We start from the raw sequence: 16,678 nt of genomic DNA, 5'->3' as shown, positions 1-16,678 counted from the left end.
GCCCTGCCATGGGCAGGGACACATTTCTGGGGAAAGATTTAATGCTGAAGGGCCTGAGGGGATTTATTTTTCCTTATTCTTGGTTTTTCTAATTGGAAAAGGGGGAACCCAGGAAATAATAACTCTGGAAAAATGGGGAAAGATCCCAACTGGATTTAAGGAGCAGTTAAATAAAGTCTGGAGGAAGGTGATTGTGCTGGTTTAAGGATAAACCATCAGGAGAAACAAACCCAACACAACAGAGATTATAAATCAGAGTTACAATTTAATAACAATATTACAATCAATGCAATGGCACACAGAGCAATTGGGTTTAACCCCCAAGCCCAGCAGTGGAACCCACCCCCTGGGGCACAAACACAGGGGGGTTTGGTGGCCCCTGTGCTGAGCCCCACGTGGTTCCCCCGAGTCCAAAGGAAAAGGAAGGGACAAACCTGTTGGTGCAGATGATGGCACAGTCTGGGCAGAGTGGTGGCTCCTCCTGGCCAGGGGCTGCTCCTCCTCTGGATCCCATGAGTGGTTCCAGAGGTCTCCAAAGCCCAAGATTGTCTCCCCTCAGGTTTGGGTGGGAGCCCCCAGTGCCTCCCCCAGGGCAGGGAGTTCCACACTGGGGGATCTGACTCTGGCAGTCAGGGGGAAGTTTGGAATGGTTGCTGGCCCATGGGCAGAGCTGAGCCCTCAGGTGGGTGTGGAGGTGCCAAGGAGTCCCTGCAGGGCAGTTCTCCCAGCTCCTCTGCCAGGCTTCTTTCCCAGCCAGCTCCCAGCCTGAGGGCTCAGCTGTGCCCTGGGCAGCTGCTGCCAATGGGCCATTGGGAACAGTTGGTGGGCAATGAATGGAGGGTGGAGAATGCCCAGCTTTGGTCACACCCACACAGGGACAAACTGGTCCCACCTACTGAACTGGGACAGTGGTTTGCTCTGCTCTGTGTTTGGAGAGGTTTTCCAGCCCTGAGCTCTTGGATTTTATTCCCCTCAAGGTGAACTGTCAGACATAAACTCCATCAGCACAAACTTTGATTATTCCATGTAAATCATGGAATGGTTTGGGTTGGAAGGGCCCCAAAGATCAGCTGGATCCCCCCCTGGACACTTCTCTAGGGAAAGATTTAATGCTGCAGAGCCTGAGGGGATTCCTTATTCCCGTGTTTTCCAATTGGGAAAGGGGGAAACAAGGAAATAATAACTCTGGGAAAGTGGGGAAAGATCCCAACTCGATTTAAGGAGCAGTTAAATAAATTCTGGAGGATGATTTGCTGTGCTCTGTGTTTGGGGAGGTTTTCCAGCCCTGAGCTCTTGGATTTCATTCCCCTCGAGGTGAACTGTCAGACATGAACTCCATCAGCACAAACTTTGATTATTCCATGTAAATCATGGAATGGTTTGGGTTGGAAGGGACCTAAAGATCACCTGGATCCCCCCCTGGACACTTTTGTGGGGAAAGATTTTAATGCTGCAGAGCCTGAGGGGATTTATTTTTCCTTATTCTTGTTTTTTTCTAATTGGGAAAGGGGGAACCCAGGAAATAATAACTCTGGAAAAGTGGGGAAAGATCCCAACTGGATTTAAGGAGAAGTTAAATAGTCTGGAGGAAGGTGGTTTCTGTGCTCTGTGTTTGGGGGACTTTTCCAACCCTGAGCTCTTGGATTTTATTCCCTTTTGGGTGAACTGAGTGTCAGACATGAATTCATCTCCATAAACCTGGATTATTCCATGTAAATCATGGAATGATTTGGGTTGGAGGGACCTCAAAGCCCACCCAGTGCCACCCCTGCCATGGGACACCTCCCACTGTCCCAGGTTGCTCCAAACCCTGTCCAGCCTTAGCTCTGGATTCTGATGGTGTTTCCAATGACAGTTCCAACAATCCCGTTCCTCCTTCCTGCTCTGAGTGGAGGTTGGATTGGAATTCTGGGAACACTTCCATGCCCCTGATCCTCTACAAACTGGTGTCCATCAGGAAGCTCAGGATGACCCACAGAGATGGAGCCATTGGGATAAATCCCCATTCCTTACGTTCAGTTGCTTAAAAACATTCATTTATTATTTTATTAAATCTGTGTGTTACCAAAATTAATTAAATTAAATTAAATTAAATCTCTCTGCCGACCACATTCCAGTCCAGATAAACAACAAATGCAAAACAACAACCAAAAACCACCCCAAACCCCAAAATACAAACCAAAACCACTGCCAGGATCTTCCTTTTTTTCTTTTTTCTTTTTTCTTTTTTTCTTTTTTTTTCTTTCTTCTTTTTTCTTTTTTTCTTTTTTCTATTTTCTTTTTTCTTTCCTTTCTTTTATTTCTTTTTTCTTTTGTCTTTTCTTTGTTTTTTCTTTTTTCTTTTTCTTTTTCTTTTTTCTTTTTTCTTTTTTCTGTTTTCTCTTTTCTTTTTTCTATTTTCTTTTTTCTTTTTTTTTTCTTTTTTCTTTTTTCTTTCTTTTTTCTTTTTTCTTTTTTCTATTTTCTTTTTTCTTTTTTCTTTTTTTCTATTTTTCCTTTTTTTTCTTTTTTCTTCTTTCTTTTTTCTTTTTTCTTCTTTTTCTTTTTTTTTCTTTTTTCGTTTCTTTCTTTTTTCTTTTTTCTTTTTCTTTTTACTTTTTTTTCTTTTTTCTTTTTTCTTTTTTATCTTTTTTCTTTTTTCTCTTTTGTTTTTTTTTCTATTTTCTTTTTTCTTTCTTTTTTCTTTTTTTCTTTTTTCTTTCTTTTTTCTTTTTTCTATTTTCTTTTTTCTATTTTTTCTTTTTTTCTTTTTTTCTTCTTTCTTTTTTCTTTTTTCTTCTTTTTCTTTTTTCTTTTTTCTTTTTTCTTCTTTTTTCTTTCTTTTTTCTTTTTTCTTTTTTCTTTTTCTTTTTTTCCTTTTTTTCTTTTTTCTTCTTTCTTTTTTCTGTTTTCTTTTTCCCCTTTTTTCTTTTTTTCTTGTTTTTTCTTTTTTGTTGTTTTTTTTCTTGTTTTTTTCTTTTCTTTTCTTTTTTTTTCCTTTTTTTTTTAACCTAAGCACAACTGAGGCTCAAACACTTTAAACTCCACTCCTGGTGGGACCAATCAGGACCTGCAGGTTCTTTTATCAACCCTCAAATGAGATTAAAACCTCAGATTGTTCCAAACATCCACATTTTGGGGGCTGAAATTGGGACAATGAATATTATTGTCACTAATTTAAGGTGTTTGTTGTCTCAGCCTCAGGTTTGTGAAGATCCAGAAGTTTTATCCCATATCCCAGCTGGATTTTTCCACTTCAGTGGGAAGTGACTGCCCCAAAAGCTGAATTTTAAACCAAATTTTAAATAAAACTTTGAAATTAGGGTGAGATAATTCTGACTTCCCACTCAAGGCTTGCAGAGGGCACCTGGTTTGGGAAATGAAGGAATTTTCAGAGCACAAACTCAGCTGTGAATATTTAATTATGAAGGTCCAACCAGTAGGACCTTCCCTGGCTCAAATCACTCTCATCTCACAATCCTGGAATGGTTTGGGCTGGAAAGGACCTTAAAGATCATCCATCCTGCCCTGGGGAGAGACACATTCCATTAAAACCAGAACTAATTAATTAATTTTGCTTTTTTCATGGACTATCCCAGAGAAATAAATTCTTCCTTGTTGGATTTTCTGCAGGAGAACTGTCTAAAATCTTCACATTTCAACGTTCCAGGACACCAGTTCAGCATCCCATAATTCCTTGGCTTTTGTGGCTTCCCAGGATTCCTTCCAGGAGTGGAGGTGGGAGTGTTGGGAGATGGAATTGCTTTGCTTTTCACCAACACGAGTTCTCAAGAGGTAAATTAAAACTTCATAATTAAAGCTTCACCTTTTGCTTTTCCTTGGAAATGTTTGGAAAAGGAAGTCAAGTCTCCAGGTCAGATTTGTGATGTGCAGCTGGTGAGAAGCAGAAGCCCAAAATCCTGCCCAGAAATGGTCCACTAGACAGAGGGCAGATCCTCTGGAATTATTCCCAGTGTGACCCCAGTAGAATCCCAGAATCATGGAATGGATTGGGTTGGAAAAGACCTCTGAGATCATTAAGTCCAACCCTTGGTCCAACTCCAGTCCCTTTACCAGATCATGGCACTCAGTGCCACGGCCAAGCTCAGCTGAAAAACCTCCAGGGATGGGGAATCCACCCCCTCTCTGGGCAGCCCATTCCAATCCCTGAGCACTCTCTCTGCAAAGGATTTCCTCCTGATCTCCAACTTCAATTTCCCCTGGCAGAGCTTGAGCCCATCGTGCCCCCTTGTCCTATTGCTGAGTGCCTGGGAGAAGAGACCAACCCCCACCTGGCCAGAACTTCCCTTCAGGCAGTTCCAGACAGTGCTGAGGTCACCTCTGAGCCTCCTCTTCTCCAGGCTAAACACCCCCAGCTCCCTCAACATCCCAGTTGTTGAGTTCTCCCTCCCAGAGGTCCATGAAGCAACTCAATTGTCCTGTCCTGGGCACCTTCCTAAGGAATCCCATCCCAGGTGGCCCAGCCTGGAGGTCTGGAAGGACACAAAGTGACACCTGCTGCATCCCACTGGGATTCCAGATCTTCTGGGATGTGTTGGAGCCTGGAGGGGACACTTCACTCCTGGAGGTGTCACTGTCCAACAAGCACAGGGAAGGACCCAACAACTACTTATCCCAGAATCCTCAAATCCCAGGATGGTTTGGGTGGGAAGGGACCTTAAGGCCCATTCAGTGTCACCCCCTGCCATGGGCAGGGACACCTCCCACTGTCCCAGGGTGCTCCAGCCTGGCCTTGGACACTCCCAGGGCTGGGGCAGCCACAGCTGCTCTGGGAAATCCATTGCAGTTCCTCCTCACCCTCCCAGCCAGGAATTCCTTCCCAGTATCCCACCCATCCCTGCCCTCTGACAGTGGGAAGCCATTCCCTGTGTCCTGTCCCTCCCTCCCTTGTCCCCAGTCCCTCTCCAGCTCTTGGAATCCCCTTTAGATCCTGGAAAGGGGATCCTGATTCCTGCCCTTGATGAGTCTGGGGGTTCTCAGGAGATCAGCTCCACCTTTTTAAGGCTCTGGGATGATCTGGGGCAGGAAGGGAAGGCCTCAGGAGTGAAATTATCCCAACAAATCCCCTGGAGTGGCTGAGCTCCTGCAGGAGCCCCTGGAGCAGCAGAGTCTTCCTGTTAACACCTCGGAGAGAAACCTGAGCAGGGTCTTTGAAGCATCTGCCAATCTGTTAGGCTGGCACAGTGCCCATGCCCAGCTGCTGTGCCAGCACCAGCAGGGCCCTGAATCCAAGGAAAGAGATGTGGAATGGGAGACCCTCTTGATGAGGCCACACCTTGAGTGTTGTGTTCAGTTCTGGGCCCCTCAGTTGAGGAAAGAGACTGAGGAGCTGGAGCGGGGCCAGAGACAGAGAATCCACCTCCAGGGACAGAGAATCCACCATGTCTTGATCCAACCTCACTGGGGAATCCACCCCCTCTCTGGGCAGCCCATTCCAATCCCTGAGCACTCTCTCTGCAAAGAATTTCCTTCTGATCTCCAACTTCAATTTCCCCTGGCAGAGCTTGAGCCCATCGTGCCCCCTTGTCCTATTGCTGAGTGCCTGGGAGAAGAGACCAACCCCCACCTGGCCAGAACTTCCCTTCAGGCAGTTCCAGACAGTGCTGAGGTCACCTCTGAGCCTCCTCTTCTCCAGGCTGAACACCCCCAGCTCCCTCAGCCTCTCCCCACAGCACTTGTGCTCCAGTCCCTTCTCCAGCCTCGTTGCTCTTCTCAGTTGGGTTGGAAGAGACCTCTGAGATCATCAACCCTTGATCCAATCCCACTGTGATCACCAGCCCAGGGCACTCTGTGCCCTGGGCTGGTGATCACAGTGGGGTTGGATCAAGACATGGTGGATTCTCTGTCCCTGGAGGTGGATTCTCTGTCTCTGGCCCCACTCCAGCCCCTCAAGATCTTTCCTCAACTGAGGGGCCCAGAACTGAACACAACACTCAAGGTGTGGCCTCCCCAAGGCAGAGTCCAGGGGAAGGGTCACTGCCCTGGGCCTGCTGGCCACGCTAGTTTGGATCCAGGCCAGGATCCCCTTGGCCTTCTTGGCCACCTGGGCACACTGGTGGCTCCTGTTGAGCTTCCTGTCCCTCAGTCCCCCCAGGTCCCTCTGCCTGGCTGCTCTCCAGCCACTCTGTGCCCAGCCTGGAGCGCTGCAGGGGGTTGGGGTGGCCAAAGGGCAGGACCTGCACTTGGCCTTGTTGAACTCCATCCCATTGCAATCAGCCCATCTCTCCAGTCCATCCAGATCCCTCTGCAGAGCCCTCCTGCCTTCCAGCAGCTCGACACTCCCTCCCAACTTGGTGTCAGCAGCAAATTTGCTGCTGAGGGACTCAATCCCCTCATCTAAATCATCAATCAAGATGTTAAACAATGTGGCTTCACTGGGGCTTCATTGGGGTTTCATTGGGGTTTCATTGGGGCTTCACTGGGGCTTCACTGGGGCTTCATTGGGGTTTCATTGGGGCTTTATTGGGGTTTCATTGGGGCTTCACTGGGGCTTCATTGGGGCTTTATTGGGGTTTCATTGGGGCTTCACTGGGGCTTCATTGGGGTTTCATTGTGGCTTCATTGGGCCTTCACTGGGGCTTCATTGTGGCTTCACTGGGGCTTCATTGGGGCTTCATTGGGGCTTCACTGGGACTTCATTGGGGTTTCATTGGGGCTTCATTGGGGTTTCATTGTGGCTTCATTGGGGCTTCACTGGGGCTTCATTGTGGCTTCATTGGGGTTTCATTGGGGTTTCACTGGGGCTTCATTGGGGCTTCATTGTGGCTTCACTGGGGTTTCATTGTGGCTTCATTGTGGCTTCATTGTGGCTTCACTGGGGTTTCATTGTGGCTTCATTGTGGCTTCATTGTGGCTTCACTGGGGCTTCACTGGGGCTTCATTTCCTTCCAGAGTCAGATTTTTCCAAGCCCAGGTTGGAGCTTTGCAGGAGTGGGAAGGATTTTCACGGGGGGAGTGGATTTGAGGGGAAGGAAAATGGGAATGTGGAGCATTTTCTGGGCATTTCCATCCCCAGCTGGCACCAAGGCAGTGCCATCCCACAGCCTGGGCACAACTCCAAATCCCCCAGGTGAGTTGGGTGTCACCTGAGGCTGCAGCTCTTTGATATTCCCTGGTTTTATCCATCGTGCTTTCCTTTGGAAGCCTCGGGCATCCCATCCCAAATCCTTGGGAAACACTGACCTCTTCTGGGAAGCCCAAATGCAGCTGCTGAGGGAGCCTGAAAGCTGCCACTGTGCCCTGGAATTTGCCCTGGGCATTCTGGGCAGCAAAGCCTTGGCATTGCCTGGTAAATATTTCCAGTGAATTCCCTAGGGATGCTTTTCCCTGTTGGATTGCACCAATTTTATATTCATTTTATATTCTCCCTCACATCCCTCAGACTTATTTTGGGGGTCACTGAGGTCTCCTCAGCTCTGTGGAATCCTCCAGGTCCTCCTTTCTGCCTCTTCCCTCATGTTCCAACCCTTTTCCTGGTTATAATCCCATAGGATTTTCTCCTGCTCCCAAGATGTCCCAGGCACCAGGATGGCCTGACCTGGGCTATGTCTGGAGGATCCTGTGGGGTTTGTGAGAACATCTTCAGGTCCATGGACACACCAAGAACTGGGAATTGTCCTCACCAGCCCCTTTTGGGACCCCCATCCCAGGCCAGGCCCAGCTGGAGCAGGAATCTGGGCTTCTCTCCAGCTCCTGGGACATCAGGTGGAGGGTGGGCAGGTGGCAGGAGGATCCTTGTAGATCCTCCTCCTTTAGAGGCCTGATCCAAAAAAACTGACAATAATTTAGGTTGGAAAAACCCCTTAAAACCATCAAGTCCAACCATCAACCAAAAACCCCACCAATGTTTGAAGGATGTCTGAGAATCAAAGTGTCCCCTGGACCTGCAGAACCACCTGATTGTTGCATTCCAGCAGCAAATTCCAGGCCCTGTGTGGATTCTCAGGCCTGACTTGGGTGACTCTTCATCAGGTCTAAGAGCCTGGATTTGATGGGTCTCCTCCATTTCATTGTCCCTTTTGGACACCAACTGGTCCTGGGGTGACTCCCTCATGCCCTGTGTGGATTCTCATGCCTGACTTGGGTGACTCTTCACCAGGTCTAAGAGCCTGGATTTGATGGGTCTCCTCCATTTCATTGTCCCTTTTGGACACCAACTGGTCCTGGGGTGACTCCCTCGTGCCATGAGGTGCCAGCCCTGCCAGAGGAGGAGAAGACCTTGTGACCTTCTAAGGCTCCTGCCAGGGCTGTCAGAGGCAGAGAATTAAACTTGGGGTTAATAAAACCTTTGAATCCCTCCCAGGTCACTGTTGGAGTGGCTGTTTCAGTCCAGCCCTTGAACCTCCTTCCATTCCCATGTTGGAGCTCTCCATGTTCTACCTCCACCACCACCACCATTTCCATCACCAGGTTTGGATTTCCAGGTGCTTTTATGGATGCTGATGTGTCACCAAGGGGGGTCTCTGCCGTGGATCAGGGGTCTGGTGGTGGGAATGTGGCATGGACAGCCCTTCCCAAGGGAGTTCACTCCTCACAGAATCCCAGAATCCCAGGATGGTGGAGTTGGAAGGACCTTAAAGATCATCTTGTTCCAACCCCTTTCCATCAGCCCAGGCTGCTCCAACCTGGCCTTGGGCATTCCCAGGGATGCAGGGACAGCCACAGCTGCTCTGCCCAACCTGTGCCAGGCCCTGCCCACCCTCCCAGGGAGGAATTTCCTCCTAAAATCTCAATTTAACATCCACTCTTTAAGTTTAAACCCTTTCCCCTTGTCACCTTCTGCCCATGGGAAACCCAAGGATGGAATGAGCTCCACATGCATTGGGTCCACCTGGAGGTTTGTGATGATCCAGGTGTGAAATCCAAGGTTGGAATGACATGCAAAGAGTTCCCTGCCAGGTTTGGGGTGATCCAGGGGGGAAATCCAAGAATGGAAAAACCTCCACATGCATTGAGTCCACCTGGAGGTTTGTGATGATCCAGGTGTGAAATCCAAGGTTGGAATGACATCCAGAGAGTCTCCTGCCAAGGCTGGGATGATCCAGGGGGGAAATCCAAGGCTGGAACAACCTCCACATGCACTGAGTCCACTTAGAGGTTTGTGGTGATCCAGGTGTGAAATCCAAGGTTGGAATCACATGCAAAAGGTCCCCTTCCTGGTCTGGGGTGATCCAGGTGGGAAACCCAAGGATGGAGTGACCTCTACCTGCATTGAGTCCACTTGGAGGTTTCTGATGATCCAGGTGTGAAACTCAAAGCTGGAATGACATGCAAAGGGTCCCCTACCAGGTCTGGGATGATCCAGGGGGGAAACCCAAGGCTGGAATTACCTCCATGGGCAAAGAGAACCAACCCCTGCCAGGTCTGGGGTGATCCAGGTGGGAAACCCAAGGATGGAACGAGCTCTACCTGCATTGAGTCCACTTGGAGGTTTGTGATGATCCAGGTGTGAAATCCAAGGTTGGAATGACATGCCAAGAGTCCTCTGCCAGGTCTGGAGTGATCCAGGTGGGAAATCCAAGGATGGAGTGACCTCTACATGCATTGAGTCCACTTGGAGGTTTCTGTTAATCCAGGTGTGAAACTCAAAGCTGGAATGACATGCCAAGGATCCCCTTCCTGGTCTGGGGTGATCCAGGTGGGAAACCCAAGACTGGAATGACCTCTACCTGCATTGAGTCCACTTAGAGGTTTGTGGTGATCCAGGTGTGAACTCAAAGCTGGAATGACATGCCAAGAGTCCCCTTCCTGGTCTGGGGTGATCCAGGTGGGAAACCCAAGGATGGAACAACCTCCACATGCATTGAGTCCACTTAGAGGCTTGTGATGATCCAGGTGTGAAACTCCAGGCTGGAATGACATGCCAAGAGTCCCCTTCCTGGTCTGGGGTGATCCAGGTGGGAAATTCAGGGTTGGAATGACATCCAGAGAGTCCCCTGCCAGGTCTGGGGTGATCCAGGTGGGAAATCCAAGGATGGAATGAGCTCTACCTGCATTGAGTCCACTTGGAGGTTTGTGATGATCCAGGTGTGAAACTCCAGGCTGGAATGACATGCCAAGAGTTCCCTGCCAAGGCTGGGATGATCCAGATAGGAAACCCAAGAATGGAATTACCTCAATGGGCAAAGAGTTCCCTTCCTGGTCTGGGGTGATCCCAGTGGGAAACCCAAGGATGGAACAACCTCCACATGCATTGAGTCCACTTGGAGGTTTGTGATGATCCAGGTGTGAAATCCAAGGTTGGAATGACATGCCAAGAGTCCTCTGCCAGGTCTGACGTGATCCAGGTGGGAAATCCAAGGATGGAGTGACCTCTACATGCATTGAGTCCACTTGGAGGTTTGTGATGATCCAGGTGTGAAACTCAAAGCTGGAATGACATGCCAAGGATCCCCTTCCTGGTCTGGGGTGATCCAGGTGGGAAACCCAAGACTGGAATGACCTCTACATGCATTGAGTCCACTTAGAGGTTTGTGGTGATCCAGGTGTGAACTCAAAGCTGGAATGACATGCCAAGAGTCCCCTTCCTGGTCTGGGGTGATCCAGGTGGGAAACCCAAGGATGGAACAACCTCCACATGCATTGAGTCCACCTGGAGGTTTGTGGTGATCCAGGTGTGAAATCCAAGGTTGGAATGACATGCCAAGAGTCCCCTTCCTGGTCTGGGGTGATCCAGGTGGGAAACCCAAGGATGGAACAACCTCCACATGCATTGAGTCCACCTGGAGGTTTGTGGTGATCCAGGTGTGAAATCCAAGGTTGGAATGACATGCAAAAGGTCCCCTTCCTGGTCTGGGGTGATCCTGGTGGGAAACCCAAGGATGGAGTGACCTCTACCTGCATTGAGTCCACTTGGAGGTTTCTGATGATCCAGGTGTGAAACTCAAAGCTGGAATGACATGCAAAGGGTCCCCTACCAGGTCTGGGATGATCCAGGGGGGAAACCCAAGGCTGGAATTACCTCCATGGGCAAAGAGAACCAACCCCTGCCAGGTCTGGGGTGATCCAGGTGGGAAACCCAAGGATGGAACGAGCTCTACCTGCATTGAGTCCACTTGGAGGTTTGTGATGATCCAGGTGTGAAATCCAAGGTTGGAATGACATGCCAAGAGTCCTCTGCCAGGTCTGGAGTGATCCAGGTGGGAAATCCAAGGATGGAGTGACCTCTACATGCATTGAGTCCACTTGGAGGTTTCTGTTAATCCAGGTGTGAAACTCAAAGCTGGAATGACATGCCAAGGATCCCCTTCCTGGTCTGGGGTGATCCAGGTGGGAAACCCAAGACTGGAATGACCTCTACCTGCATTGAGTCCACTTAGAGGTTTGTGGTGATCCAGGTGTGAACTCAAAGCTGGAATGACATGCCAAGAGTCCCCTTCCTGGTCTGGGGTGATCCAGGTGGGAAACCCAAGGATGGAACAACCTCCACATGCATTGAGTCCACTTAGAGGCTTGTGATGATCCAGGTGTGAAACTCCAGGCTGGAATGACATGCCAAGAGTCCCCTTCCTGGTCTGGGGTGATCCAGGTGGGAAATTCAGGGTTGGAATGACATCCAGAGAGTCCCCTGCCAGGTCTGGGGTGATCCAGGTGGGAAATCCAAGGATGGAATGAGCTCTACCTGCATTGAGTCCACTTGGAGGTTTGTGATGATCCAGGTGTGAAACTCCAGGCTGGAATGACATGCCAAGAGTTCCCTGCCAAGGCTGGGATGATCCAGATAGGAAACCCAAGAATGGAATTACCTCAATGGGCAAAGAGTTCCCTTCCTGGTCTGGGGTGATCCCAGTGGGAAACCCAAGGATGGAACAACCTCCACATGCATTGAGTCCACTTGGAGGTTTGTGATGATCCAGGTGTGAAATCCAAGGTTGGAATGACATGCCAAGAGTCCTCTGCCAGGTCTGACGTGATCCAGGTGGGAAATCCAAGGATGGAGTGACCTCTACATGCATTGAGTCCACTTGGAGGTTTGTGATGATCCAGGTGTGAAACTCAAAGCTGGAATGACATGCCAAGGATCCCCTTCCTGGTCTGGGGTGATCCAGGTGGGAAACCCAAGACTGGAATGACCTCTACATGCATTGAGTCCACTTAGAGGTTTGTGGTGATCCAGGTGTGAACTCAAAGCTGGAATGACATGCCAAGAGTCCCCTTCCTGGTCTGGGGTGATCCAGGTGGGAAACCCAAGGATGGAACAACCTCCACATGCATTGAGTCCACCTGGAGGTTTGTGGTGATCCAGGTGTGAAATCCAAGGTTGGAATGACATGCCAAGAGTCCCCTTCCTGGTCTGGGGTGATCCAGGTGGGAAACCCAAGGATGGAACAACCTCCACATGCATTGAGTCCACCTGGAGGTTTGTGGTGATCCAGGTGTGAAATCCAAGGTTGGAATGACATGCAAAAGGTCCCCTTCCTGGTCTGGGGTGATCCTGGTGGGAAACCCAAGGATGGAGTGACCTCTACCTGCATTGAGTCCACCTGGAGGTTTGTGGTGATCCAGGTGTGAAATCCAAGGTTGGAATGACATGCCAAGAGTCCCCTTCCTGGTCTGGGATGACCCCAGTGGGAAACCCAAGGATGGAACAACCTCCACATGCACTGAGTCCACTTGGAGGTTTGTGATGAGGCCTCCAGCCTTCCATGTTTTATTTGGAAAACAGAACCACTCGTGGCCAACACATTTCACTGTTCTGTTGTTCCTCTCAGCTTCCAAACCAGGTGTAATCCAGCCCAATAAAAAGGCAAATTTAGCAACTCCCCTTTGGAATGTCTTCCTTCCCTTTGCTTTTAATTGATCATTTCTCAGAGGTCCAACCTTTAATGCAGTGGCCAAACATCAGGGCTAATTAGATTAAGTGGTGGGGGGAGTTGTTAATTCTTTCTCTTTTTTTTTTTTTTAATGGCAGCAACAAAACAAAACTCACTTTATATTTCCAGACAAACCTCTGTGTGTTTTTCTATTTCCCCAAGACTTGGCAGTGCTGTCCCTTTTTTTTTTTTTCCTCTTCTCCAAGCCCTGACCCTGGGGCTGAGAGAACCTTTTCTGCTGGTTCCTGTTCCCCTTCCAACAAGGAATAAACATGATTTTAACAGGCTCTTGTAATCCTTTAACGGGGTTTGGTGCAAATCAGCCCCAGCACTGCCAGACACCAACAAGCTGCTTAGTTTTAGTGCCAACCCCCTTGGCACTGGGCAAGGTGGGAATTGGGTCCCTTTTCCTGCTGCTTTGGGCTTGGGAAGGAACCTCCCTGAGCCCCAAAGGGAGTCAGAGCTCACACAACAACCCCAAATGTGGTCCCTGCTCTCAAAGAGTGACCAGGACAACACCTGGGGCCTCTCCCTGTTTGAGGAGCTCCCTCCAGGATGGGCTCTTTCTTTCTTTTCTTTTCTTTCTTTTCTTTTCTTTCTTTCTTTCTTTCTTTCTTTCTTTCTTTCTTTCTTTCTTTCTTTCTTTCTTTCTTTCTTTCTTTCTTTCTTTCTTTCTTTCTTTCTTTCTTTCTTTCTTTCCTTTCTTTTCTTTTTTCTTTTCTTTTTTCTTTTCTTTCTTTCTTTCTTCCTTCCTTCTTTCTTTTCTTTTTTCTTTCTTTTTCTTTTCTTTTTTGTTTCTTTTTCTTTTTTCTTTTCTTTTTCTTTCTTTTTTCTTTTTTGTTTCTTTTTCTTTTTTCTTTTCTTTCTTCTTTCTTTTTCTTTTCTTTTTCTTTCTTTTTTCTTTTTTGTTTCTTTTTCTTTTTTCTTTTTCTTTTCTTTCTTTCTTTCTTTCTTTCTTTCTTTCTTTCTTTCTTTCTTTCTTTCTTTCTTTCTTTCTTCTTTTTCTTTTCTTTTTCTTTTTTCTTTTTCTTTTCTTTTTTGTTTCTTTTTCTTTTTCTTTCTTTCTTCTTTTCTTTTTTCATTCTTTTTCTTTTTCTTTTCATTTTTCTCTCTTTTTCTTTTTCTTTTCCTTTTTGTTTCTTTTTCTTTTCTTTTTTGTTTCTTTTTCTTTTTTCTTTTCTTTCTTTCTTCTTTTTTTCTTTCTTTTTCTTTTCTTTTTTGTTTCTTTTTCTTCTTTCTTTCTTTCTTTCTTTCTTTCTTTCTTTCTTTCTTTCTTTCTTTCTTTCTTTCTTTCTTTCTTTCTTTCTTTCTTTCTTTCTTTCTTTCTTTCTTTCTTTCTTTCTTTCTTTCTTTCCTTTCTTCCTCCTTCCCTCTCTCCCCCCTCCTTTCTTTTCCTTCCTCCCTTCCTTCCTTCCTTCTTTTCCTTTCTTCCTTTCTTTTCTCTCTGTTTCTCTCTACAATAATTTATCCCAATTTATTTCCCCGGATAAATTCAACTCCATTTCCCCCCTGTGATTTCCACACCTTTAAAAACAGACCCAAAGCCCCACAAGTGGCCAAATCCAAGGAGAGAGGAGCTGAAAAACCACCCTGGTGTTTCTGCGCGGGTGTTTATGGGCTCCGGTTCCCTCTGCCTTTTGTTTTTACGGCCGGTGAAAAGCCAATTTCCGCAGCTTTGCACCTTTTCTGCCCTTGGAATCCTTTCCCAAATAAATGGCACTCCGGGATACAACCCGAGGGCATTGGCTGCGGATGAGCCCGAAGCACAAACCCCACCGGGAATGAGCTTTTCCTCCCCCTGGGAATGAGCTTTTCCTCCCCCTGGGAATGAGCTTTTCCTCCCCCCGGGAATTGTCCTTGGCGTTGTCAAACCACAGGCAGGGCAGCCCTGGGGGCACAGGGCATGGTTGGCAGAGGTGGCACCGCAGGGTTGGCACTCTCAGGGTTCCAACACCCCTGGCTCCCTCCCTTGACCTTCTTCCAATCCTCTTTTCCAAGCCTGACTCACCCCGAGGGCTTTTTCCCACCTGGGAGGGGTGAGGAGGCTTTGGAGAGGATGGGTGGGATTAGGGAAGGAGGAATTTGGGGCTCTCCAGGCTCAGCCCTGGGCAAGGACAGGGCATTCCAGAGGGCAGGGACTGAGCTGGAGGGACCCAGGAGGAGTTTGGGAGCTTCATTTGGGGCTTTGTCCACCTGGGACAGGGAATGGGCCAGGAATGAACCCCCAAACCAGCAGGACATGGGAAATTTGGGCTTCTCTGGAGTGATTTCTACCCCTGGGTCCACAAACTGACCCATCTGCAGCCACCAAGGAGACCTTGGGGGATGCTGGGGGGGGGATTCCAGGGGAGATCCCATAAACTGACCCATCTACAGCCACCAAGGAGACCCTGGGGGGATGCCAGAGGGGGATCCAGCTCCATTTACAGCCACCAAGGAGACCATGGGGGATGCCAGGGGGGATCCAGTTCATCCCACAAACTGACCCATCTACAGCCACCAAGGAGACCCTGGGGGGATGCCAGGGGGGATCCCACAAACTGACCCATCTACAGCCACCAAGGAGACCCTGGGGGATGCCAGGGGGGGATGCCAGGGGGGGATGCCACAAACTGACCCATCTACAGTCACCAAGGAGACCCTGGGGGGGATTCAGCTCATCCCACAAACTGACCCATCTACAGCCACCAAGGAGACCCCGGGGGATGCCAGGGGGGGATCCCACAAACTGACCCATCTACAGCCACTAAGGAGACCCCAGGGGATGCCAGGGGGGGATCCCACAAACTGACCCATCTACAGCCACCAAGGAGACCCTGGGGGATGCCAGAGGGGGACCCAGCTCATCCCAGAGGATGTTCCAGAGGTGTCCAGCTGGATTGTCCCTTGGAAGAATCAGGATCCCTGTGCTGCAGGGAAGGTCTGGGCCATCAGTGAGGCTCTTTGAAGCCACTCCCTGTGTCCTGTCCCTCCAGGTCTTTGTCAATGGTCTCTCTCCATCTTTCCTGGAGCTTCTTCAGGTCCTGGAAGGCCATAGTTAGTCCCCTCTCCCAGTTTCCCTTCTCCAGCTGAACAATCCCAATTTTCTCAGCCTTTCCTCCCATCCTCTGCCCATCCTGGTGCCTCCTCTGGGCTCTCTCCAGCAGCTCCATGTGCTTCCTGGAGACCCCAGGGGTGGAGCAGCTCCTCAGGGGGGTCTCACCTGAGCAGAGTCACCTCCTTGGCCACAATTCTGTTGGATCCTCATTTCTCTGACACAACAGTGCCAAGATTTCCTTCAAACCTCCCAAGCTGCTGTTTAATCACAACTTGGATGGTTTAGGACCTTGTAAACTTCAGGTGTTTGTCCATGGAGAGCAACACAGACCTTGGGTTAGTGCTGCTTACCTGGAAGAACCTGAGCAAGGATGGCTTTGAATTCTAAGTTTTCCTGCATGGAATAGGATGAGTCCATGACCTCCAAGATGATGTTTGAGGTTAACATTGGAAAGGAATTCCTGGCTGGGAGGGACTGGGATGGATTTCCCAGAGCAGCTGTGGCTGCCCCAGCCCTGGGAGTGTCCAAGGCCAGGCTGGAGCACCCTGGGACAGTGGGAGGTGTCCCTGGAACTGGATGACCTTTAAGGTCCCTTCCAACCCAAACCATTCAAGGATTCAGGATTAGATAAAAAGGGATTTAATTCAGACCAAAGGGTTCCATTGATGGCTTTTGACCTGAGTCATCAATTCAAGAAGCCAAACCTTTGTTTTGGTGGGTTTGGGAGTTTTTGTGACAGAACAACAGGGGATGGAGGAGAAGGAGGAAACAGGCAGGGGAAGGAAGGTTTGGGTGGGATATTGGGAAGGAATTCTTGTCTGGGAGGCTG

This window comes from Pithys albifrons, chromosome 7, assembly GCF_047495875.1.
Source record: "Pithys albifrons albifrons isolate INPA30051 chromosome 7, PitAlb_v1, whole genome shotgun sequence".
In the NCBI taxonomy this organism is placed as follows: Eukaryota; Metazoa; Chordata; class Aves; order Passeriformes; family Thamnophilidae; genus Pithys; species Pithys albifrons.
Note: the sequence above shows the minus strand (reverse complement) of the source record.